The following is an 18,952-nucleotide window of genomic DNA, read 5'->3' on the forward strand; positions in this document are numbered from 1 at the left end:
AATATTAATAGTTAATTACATTTTCATATACAAAAATACACATATCCAATCATTTAAATATGATACAAAGCATAGATGCAATTTAAAAGTTTCCAATCCAAGCTACCATCTATGAGCATCTAAAAACTGCAAAGATAGAAAAACTACCAAACTAATCTACTTCCTTTCACCATGCATACTGAATACAAGCCAACAAAAATAGAAAAGCAAGAACTCTGTATGAACCCATGCTGTAGCTAGGTTTATCCACCTTGTTAATATTTTCCCCAGGCAAAATAAACCCATGTAGCAGCTTTATCCCTTTGTTAATACTATCCCCAAGCAAAATGAACCAATGATGTAAACAGGTTTAGCCACCATGTTAGAACATTCTCCAGGCAAAGTAAAACCCATGGTGTACCCCGGTTTATTGCCTTGTCAATATCTTGCCTTCGATCATGCCTCCTGCCATTATGATGCACAAATTGTGGAGCTTCTATTTCTTCTTTCTTTCTTGTGATTGACAGCATTTTTTGTGTGGTTTTCCTGTTGTAGTGCACGTACACTTTTCCAATTTCAACCGGTATATATTTTATAATGAAACTCTTTAGTAATGCAAAGCAATTTAGCTCCTTTTAAAATAACCTATAATAATATTATGTGCCATTGTTAGAGTCTAAATACCATGCCCATCTATAATGTGTCCTGGTCAGAGTCTAAATACCCTGCCCATCTATTATGTTCACTGGTTAGAGTCTAAATACCATGCCGATCTATTATGTGCCCCGTTTAGAGACTAAATACCCTGCCCATCTATTATGTGCCCTGGTTAGAGTAATTATACCCTATCCATCTATTAGGTGCCCTGGTTAGAGTCTAAATACCCTGCCCATCTATTTTGTGCCCTGGTTAGAGTCTAAATACCCTGCCCATCTATTATGTGCCCTGGTTTGAGTCTAAATACTCTGCCAATCTATTATCTGCCATTGTTAGAGTCTTAATACCCTGCCCATCTATTAGGTGCCCTGGTTTGAGTCTAAATACCCTGTCCATCTATTATAAGCAATTGTTAAGTCAAAATACCATGCCCACCTATTATGTGCCCTGGTTAGAATCTAAATACCCTGTCCATCTATTATATGTGCCCTGGTTAGAGTCAAAATATCCTATTATGTGTACTGCACTATTTCTGTTTAGAAAAACCTGATTTTCATGGCTATGGATGTACTAGATCCTGGTAAGATCATGACAGTTCCTTAAGGCTTAATTATTTTCAACAATGGCATGGTTCACAATTAGCAATTATCCAGAAATCAAAATAGTTGATTGACTGAATGGCTGAGGGGTGTTTATTGACAAATTGAGTAATCAAGCTAAATACTTACAAAAGAAGTGGTGAACCATGAACGAAATACACAAATATACTCCCCTCTTCCATGTTAGGACTGGAACAGTTTTCCAATGGAGTAGGGATTAAGATCTCCAAATGGGTCTATACAACTTTAGTTGAAGCCAATACTTACAAAGTCTACTTTAAAAAGAGGATAATAGCACTAATTCAGATAAATGAATGCTGAAACTTCATACTATATCCAATTTTGACTAGCCCAGGCAGAGGCAAACACACTTCTATGAAATAAATTTCTGATAAAAAGAAAGATAGGTCTAAAATACATTCATAGTCATAGGTCTAGAATAAATACATTCAGTCACATGCCTAAAATAAAGACATTTAGTCATATGTCTAAAATAAAGACATTCATAGACACAGGTCTAAAATAAAGACATTCAGTCACATGTCTAGAATAAAGGCATCCATAGTCATAGGTCTAGAATAAAGACATTCAGTCACATGTCTAGAATAAAGGCATTCATGACACAGGTCAAGAATAAAGACATTCACAAGCAAAGGGCTAGAATAAAGACATTCAGTGACATGTCTAAAATAAAGACATTCAGTGACATGTCTAAAATAAAGACATTCAGTCACATGTCTAAAATAAAGACATTCAGTCACATGTCTAAAATAAAGACGTTCAGTCACATGTCTAAAATAAAGACGTTCAGTCACATGTCTAAAAGACATTCAAACTCACATGTCTAGAATAAAGGCATTCAAAGTCACATGTCTAGAATAAAGGCATTCACAGACACAGGTCTAGAATAAAGACATTCATAGCCACAGGTCTAGAATAGACATTTACAGACACATGTCCAGAATAAAGACATTCAAAATCACTGATCTAGAAAAAAGACATTCAAAATCACACGTCTAGAATAAAGACATTCATAGTCACAAGTCTTGAATAAGACTGTCATAGTCACAGGTCTAAAAAAGGACATTCATAGCCACAAGTTTTTTTATAGTCACAGGTCTACAATTCTGACATTCATAGACACAATTCTGACATTCAGAGACACAATTCTGACATTCATAGACACAGGTCTACAATAAGGACATTCATAGTCACAATTCTGACATTCATAGACACAATTCTGACATTCATAGACACAATTCTGACATTCAGAGACACAATTCTGACATTCATAGACACAGGTCTACAATAAGGACATTCATAGTCACAATTCTGACATTCAGAGACACAATTCTGACATTCATAGACACAATTCTGACATTCAGAGACACAATTCTGACATTCATAGACACAGGTCTACAATAAGGACATTCATAGTCACAATTCTGACATTCATAGACACAATTCTGACATTCATAGACACAATTCTGACATTCATAGACACAGGTCTACAATAAGGACATTCATAGTCACAATTCTGACATTCATAGACACAATTCTGACATTCATAGACACAGGTCTATTATCTTGTTGTAGTATGAGGTATTAGGGAGAAATCTAATTTAATGAATCATAAAGTATTGATTTTTATTATTAGACAATTAGAGAGAAAAAAATATAACTGAAAATATAATTATCTAGCCTCTGTTAAAAATAAGGTTGAATTATACCTACAATCAACACAATAAGGTCTATTTTAATTCAATAATTAAGGATTTTTATTTAAATCTTTCAATTCATGACTAAATATGTTCCTGAGAAGGCTCTCTGATTCAGGCTCTAAAATCTTGCCTAAAAAAAATGTTTTAAAACAACAAAGAAGACCAAGAATAGATTGTCAAAAAGAATTACTTCTATATCATGTGAATCAGAAAGAAGACCCAATATAGGCCACCAAAAAGCATGACTTCTATATTATGTGAATTAGAAAGAAGACCCAATATAGGCTGTCAAAAAGCATGACTTCTATATCACATGACTTCTATATCATGTGAATGAGAAAGAAGACCCAATATAGGCCGTCAAAAAGCATGACTTCTATATTATGTGAATTAGAAAGAAGACCCAATATAGGCTGTCAAAAAGCATGACTTCTATATCACATGACTTCTGTATCATGTGAATGAGAAAGAAGACCCAGTATAGGCTGTTAAAAAGCATGACTTCTATATCACATGACTTCTGTATCATGTGAATGAGAAAGAAGACCCAGCATAGGCTGTCAAAAAGCATGACTTCTATATCATGTGAATTAGAAAGAAGACCCAATAGAGGCTGTCAAAAAGCATGACTTCTATATCACATGACTTCTATATCATGTGAATGAGAAAGAAGACCCAGTATAGGCTGTCAAAAAGCATGACTTCTATATCACATGACTTCTGTATCATGTGAATGAGAAAGAAGACCCAGCATAGGCTGTCAAAAAGCATGACTTCCATATCAAGTGAATTAGAAAGAAGACCCAGCATAGGCTGTCAAAAAGCATGACTTCTATATCATGTGAATTAGAGAGAAGACCCAGTATTAGCTGTAAAAAAGCATGACTTCTATATCATGTGAATTAAAAAGAAGACCCAGTATAGGCCGCCAAAAAGCATGACTTCTGTGTCATGTGAATTAGAAAGAAGACCCAGTATAGGCCGTCAAAAAGCATGACTTCTATATCATGTGAATTAGAAAGAAGACTCAGTATAGGCTGTCAAAAAGCATGATTTGTTCAAAAAGCATGACTTATACATTGTGTGAATAAGAAGACCCAGTATAGACTGTCAAAAATCATGACTTCTAAATCGTGTGAATAAGAAGACCCAATACAGGTTGTCAAAAAGAATGACTTCTACATTGTGTGAATTAGAAAGAAGACCCAGTATGGGCTGTCAAAAATCATGACTTCTACATCATGTGAATTAGAAAGAAGACCCAGTATAGGCTGTCAAAAAGCATGTGTGAATAAGAAGACCCAGTATGGGCTGTCAAAAATCATGACTTCTGTATCATGTGAATTAGAAAGAAGACCTAGTATAGGCTGTCAAAAAGCATGTGTGAATAAGAAGACCCAGTATAGGCTGTTAATTTTTTTTAGTACTTATAGTCACTTAAATATGTTTCATGAGCAACAATTACCACCAACTTGTATACATTTATTCCATGTCAAAAGGCTCCACTGGGCCTAAGATTGCTCACCTGACCTAAAAGTCCAATGAAAGACCAGTTGGCCAAGAAATCTTGGGCAGTTGGATGCTTTCTGTGTAAATTTCTGAAAATGCTGATACATGTAATTGCATATGCTATGAAAAAACCCAAACTGTTTCATGGTTTCTTAAGTTTTTCTATATTTATAATTTATCATAAATCAGAATAATTTGACCATTACTTAAAGGCCCTTATTCATGGACTGTCTGTTTCAAATTGGACAAAATCTGTTAATTTGTTTTATATAAAGTTATGAAGTAAATTGGCATCAGCTGTACATATCTGAAAGTTGTCTATGCCAGGATACTGTCAAATTTGGTCGAATTAAGTTGATTTTTAAAAGAATATTTATATATTTGAAAGGTCTTTAGGCCAGGATGCTTTCTATCAAGATTAATCAAATTTATATTCAGTGATACTGAAGCAGAAGTTTTTACTGGCAACATATTCGGCAGAGAATTTGTCTCCATTTGTATAAACTTTAACAGTCTTCTGGCTCAGATGCTTTCTGTAAAGTTATCTCGTTTTCTGTTCATCAGTTTTGGAGAAGTCATCAAAACATTTCCTGTTTAAGTATATGGTGGTCATATCGATATCAAATCAACATCATTTGTAAAATCTGAAAGTAGTTTATACTAGTATGCTTTCTTCTGAGTTTGGTCACATTCTATTAAACAGTTTTGGAAATGTCATTTAAAGGTTTATACATTTTTAGTAATAGCATCCAGATATTGATTTCAGAGCAGTATTATTTATATAAACTGAAAAGGTTTTAGTGCCAGGATGCTTTCCATCAAGTTTCATCATATTTTATTATGTGCTTTTTTAGTTGTTTACATGTATGTGGATTTTTTTTTAAACAACCGGCATATCTGATGTCCAAATCTGATGGGGCTCCATATATGGCCAAGCTGTCCAATGTTTATACATCACTGACATCTCACCTCTCTCCTCATGGGTTCGAATCTCAGTCTCAGCCTTCAATGGCATGTGAGAAAGCTTGCCAGTAGCTCCCCATGAGTTGGGCTTGTGGTCTTTCCCAGGTTCTTGTGCCACCATATATACTTGGTGCCATGCAGAGAATATCATGTGCTGAAAAATGGCGCTAAACTTGAAAAGTCTAAATGCAAAAACACATATTGTCAAATTTGGTCAAATTCTATTCAACTCTTTTAGTAATGGTGGCCATATTGTCATGTATATTTAATTTAAATTATTTGATACTTGTTTTCTCCATGATTATATCTATAACTGTATTTTGTACTTGACCTTGTTCAAAATCAAGCTCATTGTGTACCTGACCAGTACCTTTTATTTTGTAAACAATTAATGCAATAGTTAATATTTTTCTATGAGTGTGGGTTAAATATTAGGATCATTATCAATGGAGATAAATATATTTATTTGGGTATGGGTCTAGGACATTGGTATTCCCCATGGATAAGCCTGTTGTACCGGACATTTCCCATGTTCTTTATTATAATTTTAATATACATTGTCTTGTTGACAACTTAGAATGCTCTAGAGTAGAAAATTCCATTAAGTTAGTACTTTCAGAAAATGAAAATTGTAACCTAGGTCAACTAGAGAGGTTTATAATCTTATTTACTTGAGGAATTGCTCTTTCTTGCATTTAACTCAGACATAATCAGTCCTATTGTTCTGTTCAGAACTTCATCTGGGTTGAATTATTCATTCAATTTATTATTCACTCGAAATACAAAGTACTCATCTATAATATTTTTGACTGAAACATTGATTCGGAATTATAGTGAATTCAGACAAGAACATTTTTGGATTATATTATCATGATAGAATCAAATGACATTTAGCACATCATCATAATTCAGGTTTTTGGCACATCAACATATTCAAGACTAGAGGTAAATCAGCACATTCAATATTGGTAGTTATTTGGAATACCACTAGAATTCACTTGGAACTTTATACATTTAGACTTGTGAAAAAACTTGTATGACTATTTGGGATTTAATTCTCAATAATGTAAGTTCTTTTTTAAATTTTCACTTTGTATTCTAGGAAAAAATATTTGTTGAATTTTATAAAATTTGCTTTTTTCTGTTACTTTGTGTACGACCATAGACCGATTTGTAATAATATCTTGTAGTTCAGATCTGCCAACCCTGATGAGTCCGTCTCAGTAAGGCAGTTGATATTTTTTCTGTAAGATTGACCATTATTCAGTAAGGTGTAACAAAATATCAATAACTATTATTGTAAACCTGGAAAACATAATTAAAAGTTCAATGCAGCAACGATAAATATTATGTTCGACTGAAAAGTTTGTAAAGTATGCGTAGACTTTATCTACCACTAGGACAGTTGCACAAATTTTAGTTCCAAACCCTATACAACTCAATGACTTGTTGCTATCTCTCAACCTGACATAATTCTTGGGCATACTCAAATTGGCACATGATGTTAAATAAACGTAATTGTGTCCTTTCCAGCTTTTATTCACAGGAATCTGAATACTCCTTTTTATTCTTCTGTGTTGATTTTTAACACTTTGTTAGAAGCTTTTTTCCCCTTTTGTCTTAAACATGCATTGTTTTCTGGGCACCATTTTAAAATTTACACAGTTTGATCATGCAGACGCTTTGCATGAACAAATAGGTGCAGTTTAAAGCATCTGGGGTGCTGCTGTAAAATTAGTTTGGTTCCCTGACTTATTTTACTAATCCTAATATGAAATCTGGATCCAAATCGCCCACAGATGAACCGATTATCTGGATTTTTTGGTAACTATCATTTTTCTGTAGTTTTTGATTGTATGCCATAAGTTAGTAATTTAAGGGTAATTTTCGTAAGACTTATGGCAAAATCGTAAGAGTTGACAGGTCTGGTAATGGATCAGCATCAGTGGTAAAAACTTTAAGAGTCATCATGCCAGGATGCTGGCTGTCATGTTTAGTCTAATTCTCTTCACAAATTTGATCAAGTCTTTATTAAAGGTTTGTGTACTTTAATAACATAGGTCTTTTTCTTTAGCAGCAGTGGAGAAATCTGAATGTGGATTAGCATCATTTATTAAAAGACTGAAGTTTCTTCCTGCCAAGATATTTTTTGTTAAATTTATCAAATTCTGTTGAGCAGAGTTTGACACGATGTCATTTAAAAAGGTTATTACCATTTTTGGAAACAGTGGATTGGTTATCATTCATAACAATTTAAAACCCCTTTAGATCGGGATGTTCTGTTTCAAATGTGTTCCTAATTGGTTCAGCAGTCTTTTCAAAGAAGTTTCTATTTGCCGATGCTGATGGATGCATAGCTATTGATACAGGACATATATATGGACATACAGTAAGTTTTTGACCTTAGACCAGGTAACTAAAAAGTGGACCTGAATTACAATAAATCCATTTTGTTTACATAATCTGTATGGAGAAACATATGCTAAGTTCATGCATGCACAGTAGGAGACTAACAGTGAGAAATAATCATGGACCATTATTTTACTACATGTGTTGCACAGCGAAATACATATTTGCATTGATTGAGCAAATAATTGTGTAGTAATTGCTTTTATCCCCTATAACATAATCAGTGAAAGACGCAAGTTGTGATGTTTAATAATTTCTTGAACAACGATGCATCTTGAAATGACAACTAAGATAATAGGACTAAAATGTGAAAGGAAATATACTTGACTGCCAATATATTAGGACTAAAATGTGAAAGGAAATACATGTGTCTACCAAGATATCAGGACTAAAATGTAAAAGGAAATACACATGTCTACCAAGATATTAGGACTAAAATGTGAAAGAAAGTACACCTGACTAACCAGATATTAGGACTAAAATGTAAAAGGAAATACACTTAATGAGATCACTTAAACAAATATATTACAGCCATATAAAGACAGATGATGAGAAATTGGTTTAGAAAGGTGAGGGGGTCTTCTCCATATTGATGATTTTTAGAGATGGTCTTTTATTTGACTTTATTTAATTTATGCTAATTAAGATGTCGAGGCTGTAGTCTCCTTTAGATAAAAAATAAAACTAATTTTAATGTCTGAGGCTGAAAATAGACTGACTAGTACTTTTCAAAGTAGAAATATTGCTAGACTAATGACTAGAACTGGCTGGATGCCAATAAATTATTGTCCCCTTTGGCATTATGATAAAAGCTTGAAGGCGGCAGCATGCTTGTATTCTAATAAGATGTCATCTTTTGCTAAATGAATGCAATATTTCCAAAAGATACTAACTTGCATGCCATTATAGACTTTCCCTCCTGAGCATCATGCACCATGCAGCTTAAGAGGGGACAATGATAAAATTCCACATATGGCACTGAATGTATACACTACACCAATAACTACAATGACATCTTATTCTACAAAATCATGCTTATTGTAAAACTGCATGTTACCAGATAAATAAGGGTACTTTGATAATGATTCTGAAAAAAACCCCAACATGTTTATCTGTAAAGATATCCTAGAGCAGAGACATAGAACAGTGACTGCCATATAGATACAAGTCTTCTTTACTATAACAGTGACTGCCATATAGATATGAGTCTTCTTTACCAGAACAGTGACTGGCATATAGATATGAGTCTTCTTTACTATAACAGTGACTGCCATATAGATATGAGTCTTCTTTACTATAACAGTGACTGCCATATAGATATGAGTCTTCTTTACTATAACAGTGACTGCCATATAGATATGAGTCTTCTTTACTATAACAGTGACTGCCATATAGATATGAGTCTTCTTTACTATAACAGTGACTGCCATATAGATATGAGTCTTCTTTACTATAACAGTGACTGCCATATAGATATGAGTCTTCTTTACTATAACAGTGACTGGCATATAGATATGAGTCTTCTCTACTATAACAGTGACTGCCATACATATATGAATTTTCTTCACTAGAACAGTAACTGCCATATAGATATGAGTCTTCTTTACTAGAATAGTTACTGTCATATAGATATGAGTCTTCTTTACTACAACAGTGACTGGCATACATATATTAATCTTCTTTATTAGAACAGTAACTGCCATATAGATATGAGTCTTCTTTACTATAACAGTGACTGGCATCCATATATGAATCTTCTTTATGAGAACTGTGACTGCATGGTATACAGATACTGAGTCTTCTTTACTAGAACAGTAACTGCCATGCAGATATGAGTCTTCTTTATGAGAATTGTGACTCATAACATATGAGTCTTCTTTATTAGAACAGTAAATGCCATAAAGATATGAGTCTTCTTTACTAGAACAGTGACTGGCATACAGGTATTGAGTCATCTTTACTAAAACAGTCATTAGCAAGTAAGAAATTAGTCTTCTTTACTAGAAAGTGACTAGCATGCAGATATGAGTCTTCTTTACTAGAACAGTAACAGCCATACATTTATGAATCTTCTTCACTAGAACAGTAACTGCCATATAGATATGAGTCTTCTTTACTAGAACAGTGACTGGCATACAGGTATTGAGTCTTCTTTACTTGAACATTAACTGACACAGATATGAATCTTCTTTATTAGAACAGTGACTGGTATACACAGATGAGTCTTCTTTACTAGAACAGTAACTGCCATGCAGATATCAGTCTTCTTTATGAGAACTGTGACTCATTACATATATGAGTCTTCTTTCTTAGAAAAGTGACTGGCATAGAGATATTGAATCTTCGTTTAACTAGAACAGTAACTGCCATGTAGACATGAGTCTTCTTTACTAGAACAGTGACTGGCATAGAGATATTGAGTCTTCTTTACTAGAACAGTGACTGGCATACATATACGAGTCTTCTTTACTAGAACAGTAACTGCCATATAGATATGAGTCTTCTTTACAAGAACAGTGACTGGCATATATATATGAATCCTCTTTACTAGAACAGTGACTGGCATACATATATGAGTCTTCTTTAGTAGAACAGTGACTCATTACAGACAGGAGTCTTCTTTGTTAGAACTGTGACTGGCATACTGATACACTTATCTGAGTAGCCAGTTTTCTTTTAAATTTACTAAACAACAACAATAACATATCTGAGTCTTCTTTACACTGACATAAAATGCCACACATATCTGAATTTTCTTTACAAGAACAGAGACTGACACAAATATCCAAGTCTTCTATATAAGGATAGGGACAGACACAGATATATCTGAGTTTTCTACAAAAGGATAGAGACTGACACAAATATCTGAATCTTCTTTACAGAGACTGAGGCTTATATATATATATATATATATATATATATATATATATATATATATATATATATATATACACACACAATTGTAATCAAACAGCACAAGTATTTACGTCTTATCTTTATGGTACCTGTCTGTCTTGTTTTACATTTTAATGGGAACAAGTTATATTATGCGTTGAGGATTCACTAATATAAAAAAAAAATGGTCAGTCATTGAATACTTTTCTTTTAAGGAAATACACATTTCTTTATATACATATTTCAAGTAAGTAAGTAATTTTATTAAATTTGTCAAATTTAATGAAATATTTAAAAGCATAGAAGCTCTTTCTGCTTTCTCATAGATGTGCTCTTAAATCAAATGATTAAATGGCCAGACAGGCATTTCTTAATAAAGTCCCTATTATACAATCCTGTTTTGATTCTGTTAGTGTCATAAATAGTTAAAAATAAATTAGCTTAGTCAAGCGTTTCAATTTAAGGAATGTTTGATTACAGTTGTCTTGAATGTCATAAGCAAGAAACATGCTGTAAGACATGCACTGCATTTAAGAAGAAAGAAATCTTTAGCCATTCACTAAGGAAAACACTGGTCACCAATAATGGCAAAATAACTCAAGTCCATTTGTATTTTGCGATGCCAGACAGAAGTACAAGCAACCAACTGCTTGCAGCTTGGCTCCCTTTGCCAACTACACAATTAGTGGATTTATAGTGAATGTGTCATATAACCTTTTGAAATCATACATGTCCAGGGATCCTTGGTTATGAAATTTATATTACCAAATGTCTCCATGTTTTTCAGGCAACAACATTTTCAGTAAGTTATTGACATATGATATCAAAAATGATGACTAGGTAATGAGGAAATAGATTGCTTAATTGCAAATGATGACTAGATAATGAGGAACTTGATTGACTAATTGCAAATGATGACTAGATAATGAAGAACTAGACTAACTGCAAATGATGACTAGATAATGAGGAACTAGACTAATTGCAAATGATGACTAGATAATGAGGAACTAGATTACCTAATTGCAAATGATGACTAGATAATGAGGAACTAGATTACCTAATTGCAAATGATGACTAGATAATGACAAACTAGATCACCTAATTGCAAATGATATCTAGATAATGAGGAATTCGATTCACTATATGCAAATGATGACTAGATAATGAGGAAATAAAATTAATTTCAAGAAAAGTGCTTCTTAATTTTAAAATTAAATATGTTCTCTCAGAATATTGTAATTCCAAGCACAACATGTAAAGAGGATTAGGCTTAAATTAAACACTTGAAAACCAATGGATGGATGGATATATATATATATATATATATATATATATATATATATATATATATATATGTAATTAAAATAATGCTTTATTTATCGAGCGTGACACATCAGTCAAGGACTATTCTCCCTTGAGGCCCTCTTAACTTAAGGAGAGTATAACAATGCACGTTATATGAAGATAGCAATAATTACTGTGTATTTTAACATGTTTAGTATTAAAATACTAAATTCCATTATCTATTAGAAACACACATGCTCATGATATCTCTTCTTAAATACTCTAATATTTTCAGCAGATTTTACATGAAGCTTTTTCCAAAGAACTGTACCAGAGTATTGGAAACTCTTTTTAAATTGCTCTGTTCTTGGTTTTGGTGCTAGGTTTCCATGGCATTGTGTTGAAAAAGGCCTGAATAAGGCCTGAAGATACACTGATGCAGTTCCATGTAGACATTTATACAAAATAACTGCCTTGTGAAAATCTATTCTGTCATATATTGTGAACCATTAGAGTTCTGTAAACAATGCTTTTGAGGGATGATCAATTGATGCATCTAAAATTATGCGTGCTGCTCATTTTTGAGTTCATAAATCCTGTCAAGCACAGATTTTGCACAGTTTCCCCACACATTTGAACTATAATCCATTCTTGGAAAAATATATGACTTGTGTTATAGATTTTGAGTTTCCAAAGGTACTGTAAATATTTCTTCATTCTGCTGAGTAGAGCAATTTTGGATGACAGTGTTTTACAAAGCCTATCAATATGGTCATCTCATGGTAAATTATTATCTACGGGCAAACCTACAAGCTTTTCATGTTTGACATTTTCTAATGGATGATTATTTATTGCAAGAGATAGTTCTGGGTTCCCTGACTTGTGTAGCTTTTGTGATGTCCCCAAAATCATACACTTTGCTTTACCTTCATTAATTACCATCCTATTTTGTTGTGCCCAGTTTAGGACTCTAATAAGGTCTGAGTTTAATCTCATTTGGATAACTTCAGTATCAGAACTAGGTGTACACAAGGTTGCATTGCCTCCAAACAAATCATATTTGTGGATTCATTATTTAATGGTAGATCATTGATATAGATAAGGAAAAGATGAGGGCCTAAAACTGAACCTTGAGGGACCCCTGAATGAATAGTGTGAGTCTGAAAGCCAATATTGCCAATGCTTACTTGTTGAGAACTTTATTAAGTATGATCTAAACCAGTTTAAAGAAGGATTGTTGAACCTGTAAACAGTTCAACTTTTGCAGCAGAATTTCATGATCAACAAGATCAAAGGCTTTCTTGAAGTCAAGGAAAACAATCCCAGTCATATGTCCATTATCCATTTCCTTCAGCCAAAGATCAATTAATGTGGTAAGTTCTGTTTGGCACAAGTGGTACTTTCTAAATCCTGATTGCACTTTATGAAATAGAGAGCATGTTTCAGAAAATGTATGGACTTGAATGGCTACACGCTTTTCAAATAATTTTGACAATAAAGGTTGAATTGATATTGGTCTGTAATTCCCTGGATCCTCCTTTTCTCCTTTCTTAAAGATAGGTGTAACCTTTGCCCATTTCAATGTTTCTGAAAAATTACCACTCATTATACTTAAGTTTATGATACGCATTACTGACTTTGTTGTTACTGGTGCAGCAATTTTAAGAATTTGTGGACCGATCCCATCCAGTCCAGAGGATTTATTAATATTCACTTTTATAAGCATATCAAAAACATCTGCTTCACTATCATTATCCATTGAAAAATAATTATCATCAGGAATTTTAGCTCTTATAAATGACAGAAGAGCATCAAGTTCAATTAAGATGTTAGCCTGGTTCTGAATACTGTTACTGGAGATGCTTATAAAGAAATTGTTGAATATTTCCACTATGTCTTGTACAGATGTTGCTATATCATCACTTTGCTTAAGTCGACGGGGAAGACAACTGTTCTTGGGTGGGTTCAGCTCTTTTAGATGCTTCCACAATGTCTTGGTACTCTTACTTTCATCAATAGCTTGTTTATAGTAGTTATCTTTTGCCTTATCTATCAGGTGCTTAGTTTTATTCCTACACTTTCTAAAACTTTTCATGTATTTTTTCTTGTGGAAATTATCTCTTAGGTGCAAGGCCTCATTGATCTCAGGGGTAATCCACTTGGGTGTAATTGGTGTTTAACACTTTTTGTTTTAATTGGGGCATGCTTGTTTAAAGGCTGCACTGAACATCCAACACCATTAGTCTAAGGCAGTGTTGACCTCAGCTACATTGCAGACTGATTGGAAGGGTTTGTAAATTTGAACATTTAATAACTTTTCCTCATCAAACTGTTTCAAGTCCCTGTATTGTATTTCAATGTATTTCATTTTTAGATGATTTTGGAACATGTCTAGTTATACAGACTGGGTAGTGGTCACTCAGTGCTTACACTGGCACATTAATTTTACTTATCTTTTCAGGTTTATTAGTATAGACATGATCAATGATAGTTGCATGTTTACCTGTTATTCTAGTCGGGGTGTTAATTATTTGAGTCAAGTTATAAGTTTCAAAGTTACTTATCCATGTTAATGGTGGAGTTTTCATGTCGTCAATGTTAAAATCACCTAATATGAAAGTTTCTAAATCTTCCTTTAGTAATGCTTTTTGAATCTGCACCTGAAATCTATCAATCCAATCAGCTGTGGAACTAGGTGGCCTGTAAACTGAACATAAGAGTATTGGCTTTGATTGGGCAATTGTTACTTCGATCCAGATAATCTCAACCCCAATAATTTCTAGATCAAGACATTTGTTATAACTAATGGAACTGTCTACATGGAGAAGAACACCCCCCATGGATTCACTATCTTTTCTTTCAAAGTTGAACCCCTGCATTTGGAGAGCCAAATAATCAGTATCACCAAAAAAGAAAGTTTCATATGGACCCAGAATACTGACTGATCTAGTTCAATGTAATATTAATTAAATCTCATTCATTTTAGGGAGGATGTGTTGAATATCGAGGTTGATTACTTGCAGACCTCTTTTGAGGAGTCCAAGCACGTGACAAGTTTGATCAGAGGATTGATTTTCAGACAAGGTAGTATGCAAAGTATTGTTTATAGACTTGACAGATTTCTTTTCATCACCTTGATTATTTCAACAACACATAAAGAAGATTACATACAAGACTCATCTGTTGTACCATGACCACATGTAGTGGATACATGAGAATGTTCAATATGAGACTGATTTACATACCTACAAGAAGACATTGATATATTAGACACTTGAGGAGCCTCAGAGGGAGAAGTAACTTGAACTGTATCACATAGTTGTTTACATGTTAACAAGTTGCACTTTGTACACAAATCAGTTAGTGCCTGAAATCTGTTTATAGAATTATAATTATTACATTGAAAAGTATACACATATTCTAATGCATTTTGTTGCTGGATATGTGTTTCATGTCAAATTATATCAGTCTATCTTACAGGAAAATGCAACATATTTTGTTAAGGTATGAGTCTACCATTAGTCACATACAAGGACCAACTGCTTTGGTTTATGCAGCTAAATATGCAAGCACTGTAAGGCAAAGAAAGATATGAATTCAGGAATATAAGTATAAAAAGACAAGAAAGAAACAAAAAACAAAAACAATGCAAGTGTGGCAGTGAATGCTTTAGGTGAGGCAAAATGTTGATTTTAAACTGTCATGAAGATCTGTGTTATATTGACTGACCTAAAAAAATGTTAATTATAAAAATGTTAGAATTTTTAGCTTTTTCATTTGTGCCATATGTAGAGTGGTCTGTCTATAAAGAGCATTCAAGGAGCCACATAGTTTGGTCTCTTACTGATATTTTTGTATTATAAAGAATAAAATAAGTAAACTTTAGAACATAAATACATAAATGCTGGCTTTGTGACTGTCCAATAAGGCTAGTTTCCTGGTCAGCTGGATCAACTTATCTGTCCTGGTATGAATTAAAAAACAACTGGTTTTACATCTGAATCTGGTAATACTGTTATTCATATAAATTGGGTGGTGCTGTTATTAATATGAAATTTGGTGGTACTGTTATTAATATGAATTGGGTGGTACAGTTATTGATACGAATCTTTTGGTATTATTATTAATATGAATCCGCCAACATTGTTAATAATATGAATTGGGTGGTACAGTTATAAATAAGAATCTCCTGGTATTGTTATTAATTTCAGCATTTTTTCAAAGTATCTTCGTTTCAAGAACAGAATATTAACATTTTGATCCTTTGTTAACTTCCTGTGCACTTGTAATGGATTTTTTGAAAATATAACCATATTTCAAATGCAAAAAGAAATGTAGAAAAGAGTATACGTCATTTTGATTATCTAACTGCTCAATATTATTGATATTTCATTCTGTGTCTATCTTCAGCATAATACTACAAATCTTATGGCTATCTAGAGATCTACAACCCCGTTTTACATAGAACTTGAAATTTATCTCTGTCCGTTTTCAAACCATATACAATACAAAGATCTAAGGATCTGGATATGGCTACTAAAGAGACTGAATCTTGGCTACAAATAATGAGATTATATACAAAGCATGTACTTCAAATGACGCTGATGGGTAAGAACCACATTTTAGTCTGATCTAAACTCAGATGGATCTCTGTTGAGTAAATCTTGTCACATCCATGAATGTATCAAATGAAGCATCTATTGACCCATGATACCACTTATGTATGTTAATAGAACAGAAGCAGAGTGTATTAAACTTACTAACACTGCAGGTTAATCAGCTACTTTCTAGAAACAAAATGCAGGGTTATAGAAGCTGTTAATAAAACTTAGCTACTGAACATTGCTTTGGTAATACATATACTGTTACATATTTTATTAAATACCAGTAGCAATTTAAAACACAATCTTGTACTTTCTTTTGCTTTCACCTGTGGCTACTGCAAAATAAGTTCCCAGCCAGTTGAACAAGTCGTCCAAAAATGTGACCATAACAAATGGTGGACTTTTAATGTGTTTAGTTCATATTAATAGATTGGTACAATGAACCAAATCTGATTTTTCATTTTCATATAATTCATCATACAGTAAAATCTTTAAACAAGTGCCCCAATAGGGCCTGTCAAATGACCTAAAATAGGGCCTAGCTCACTCATTTGATTGACATCTGCCAAACACCCAGTGCAATAGCACATCACTCAGTTGGTTGACATCTGCCAAACACCCAATGCAATAGTACATCACTCAATTGGTTGACATCTGCCAAACAACCAATGCAATAGCACATCACTCAATTGGTTGACATTAACACCCAATGCAATAGCACATCACTCAATCGGTTGACATCTGCCAAACACCCAATGCATTAGCACTTAGCCAAGGAATCTGAATGAGTAGGATGATTTCTGAAGAAATTCCGTCCAGTGCTGTTGGCTGCATATGCTATGACTGTTTCAGAGTTCACCTACTTTTATTTTGTACTTTCATCCACATTTGATGGTACATCAACAACATTTTTCTAATACTAAATGGTCTTTATGCCAAGATGTTTTCTGTCAGAGCTGATCAAATTCTCTTAAGTAATTTTGATCTCTTCTGGTCACAGTCATATACCAGAAGAGCTTTTGGGATGACCTATTGTCCATCATCATTGTCTGTCCATTAGCAAAAGCTTGTTGTTGCTACTCCTACAAAGTCCTTGGATAACTGCCAAGAAACTACATACACATTTGTTTATTATTTCCTGTTATCACTACTCTTCCTGAATGGAGGACCATATTAACAGTGAGTCTCAATGAAAAACCTCCCATGATGTCTAGTTGGTTCTATTTGAAATGGTACAGATTAGACAAAAAATATGGCCATAATGGAATCCATCTTGAAACTTTTGTTATCACTACTCATACTGAAAGGAGAATCATATTGAGCTGGGAATTTCACAAGACTTCTCATGATGTCTAGTTAATCCGAAATAAAAATGGTGCCACTTGGCCACAGTCACCTACTTGAAAATCTTTATAGCCATTACTTCTGAATGGAATGTCACGTCAAAATGGGGTTTTCACTATAACACTTCTCACATGACTTCTAGTTGGTCCTAAATGAAAATGGCGCTGATCATATGTCCAATGCAGTCACATGCTGAGAGCCATCTTATATTGATATGGGTTTTCATGAGAAGACCTTATATATGATATCTAGGTGGACTTTAATAAAAATGGTGCTGCCGGAACATCAAACATAACTGCCACAGTAGCTACCTTGCACATCTTATTTGTGCTCGTCCTAGATATATGGTGATATCTACATCAGTTTTTCAACACTTCTAGTTGATCCTAAATGAAAATGGTGCCGATCTGACATCCACTATGCCATCATGGATGCTGTCATGAAAATAATGTTTTTGCTACTCATCCTAAATTGAACGCTTTACTAACATGGGAGTTTTCACAAGACTTTGACTTCTTATTGTGTGTAGTTAGGGTTGACCATAAATAACGTCAATCTACAACTAACATCATGTTCATCATGAACATCTCACTACTCCTCCTGAATGTATGACTGTATTTATATATGCTTTTCAAAAAAAGATTTTTAATGATGTCCAATTGATCATAAATGGCTAATTTAAAAAATCTTGTTATTTCTATAAAAAAAATATGCAGTCCAAAAGATGAAATGGTATATTTGAATTCCTATAAATTCTTTTTGCCTTCAAGGGACTCTTGTTGGAGATAAAGTTTTATAAATCCTTTTCTATTTAAACAGTGCTATTCAACAGTGGGTGTTTAATGATGGTATGGCACCATTTTATTATATCCGATAGGTCTTCAAACTAAGATGCTTTCCATTCAATTTGTCAAATTCAGCTTGGTGGATTTTGAGCAGTTATTCAAATTTTTCAACTACTAGTACCAGGAGACACTGTTTATAGTTT

The 18,952-nt window shown here is 33.5% G+C and overlaps 1 protein-coding gene across 3 annotated transcripts in view; it reads right to left on the reverse strand.

Moving 5' to 3' along the window:
• Positions 1–18,952, reverse strand: part of LOC149794928 (uncharacterized) — a 137,691-nt gene that overhangs the window by 14,624 nt on the left and 104,115 nt on the right. The gene's annotated exons all lie outside the window — the stretch shown is intronic.

Source organism: Sinohyriopsis cumingii, chromosome 7 (genome assembly GCF_028554795.1).
Source record: "Sinohyriopsis cumingii isolate HCF-2022 chromosome 7, ASM2855479v2, whole genome shotgun sequence".
Taxonomy (NCBI): domain Eukaryota; kingdom Metazoa; phylum Mollusca; class Bivalvia; order Unionida; family Unionidae; genus Sinohyriopsis; species Sinohyriopsis cumingii.